This window comes from Arvicanthis niloticus, chromosome 6 (assembly GCF_011762505.2).
Source record: "Arvicanthis niloticus isolate mArvNil1 chromosome 6, mArvNil1.pat.X, whole genome shotgun sequence".
Taxonomy (NCBI): domain Eukaryota; kingdom Metazoa; phylum Chordata; class Mammalia; order Rodentia; family Muridae; genus Arvicanthis; species Arvicanthis niloticus.
In genome coordinates this window covers 27729598-27731295 of record NC_047663.1, presented here as the reverse complement: position 1 = coordinate 27731295, position 1698 = coordinate 27729598, and positions in this window count along the sequence as shown.

Below are 1698 nucleotides of genomic sequence, written 5' to 3'. Positions count from 1 at the left end.
GCTAAGCCATCTCTCTGGCCCCCTTGGTTTGGTTTGGGTTTTTGAGACAAGGGTTCACTCTGTAGCCCACACTGCCCTGACATTGATTTACTAGAGTCAAGGCTAGCCTCAATCTCAAGGTAATCCTCCTGCCTCAGTTTCCCAAGTGCTGGGATCACAGGCAACTGTCGCCACGTCTAACTGCTCAGCCATTTTCCTGTGAGAACTTATCACTGTATGTGTCAGTGTGGCCCCTTTCTATCAACTTGGCTTTCTATCAGCCAGACTAACCTACCCTCTGTGTCCAACTTCATCCCTGAAAGCTCTTTCGTCAATTACTCTTTCTTTATATCTGCACTGTCCCCCTGCCCCCCACGCTCCCGGCAAGAATCCCTCCTCTTCCAGTCTGCACATCCCCTGTCTAAACCAATTTCTTTCCTTTTCATCTTTGGGTCGTTTCTCACTTGACTGTAACAATTCTCTCTTCTCAGGTATGTTGGATGCTATTTACAGCCGACATCCTGGCCTCCCGACCCAGCTATTGTGGCTTCTGTTGTGTGCTTCCGGCTCTCAGGTGTGAATGTCTCCCCACCACAGCTTCTCTAGATCTTTACAGGGCCCCACGGAGTCTTTTGTGAATTTGTATCAGATATTTAGATTTAAAAACAGAAAATCTCTGTGCTGCAGGAAGTCTTTGTGTTGTCACCACCCCGCCCCACCCCTGCCCCACCACTTTGCAGAGAGGCAGCTCTTCTATCAGAAGGGTCTGGTGAGGAATGCTGGGTCTTGCTTTGGGTCTGGGATCAGTGTTTCGTTTATTTCACTTTCCCACCTGGGGTGAGATGAGGAGATTGCTCTCACAGAGACTCTGGGGACCTCTCCTCAGAGCAATATCTCCTCTGACTGACCATGGTCCAGCCCCCTCCCAAGAAAGATGTTTTGGGCTTACCGGCTGCTGAATAACCATTCAAGTAAGTGGCTGGGCTGCAGCAAGCAATGTGTCAGGACCCCCAGCCCTAACTCAAAGTCTCAGCACTTCAGGTGTGACCAATGTGAGTCCATTTGTCTACAGACCCAGAGCCACATTCTCTACCCCATGTCAGAGATAAAGTTGTCAGTTTGACCCCCCAGCTGTCTCATATCCAACCCACCCCCATTCAGAAGGGGAAGAAGCTGGGAGTGGAAGCACGAGCTTGTGCCACTAGCACACAGAAGGCTGAGCAGGAGGCGACATTCCAGACCAGTCCAGGCTGCATAGCAAAACCCTGACTTTTTCATTTTTAATTTTATGTGCCTACATGTAAGTCTGTCTGTACATCATTTGTGTGGCTGGTACCCACAAAGGGATCCTTTGGAACTAGAGTTGTGGACCTGCCTCTAGCTGGTCTGGGATTACAGAGATGCCCTACCTCCTCTGGTTTATGTGGTGCTGAGGCCATGGCCATGTTCATTCCGGACAGCTTGGTACCAACTAAGCTACTACATTCCCCAGCCCTTGTTACCCATTCTTAACCTTCTGCCTTTCTCCTGATTTCTAATTACCACATGACCGTGTTCTAGCCAAAGGCCCTGGTGGCAGTGGCTTTTTCATGCATGTCGCTGGGGTAGGAGGGCACTTCTCAGGCATAGCCTCTGAGGTCCCTGCTCAGTCTCTGATGCATGTGAGAGTAGACGCTTGCATTTCATTTATCTTGTCATATTACCTAATTTTAGCTTTGA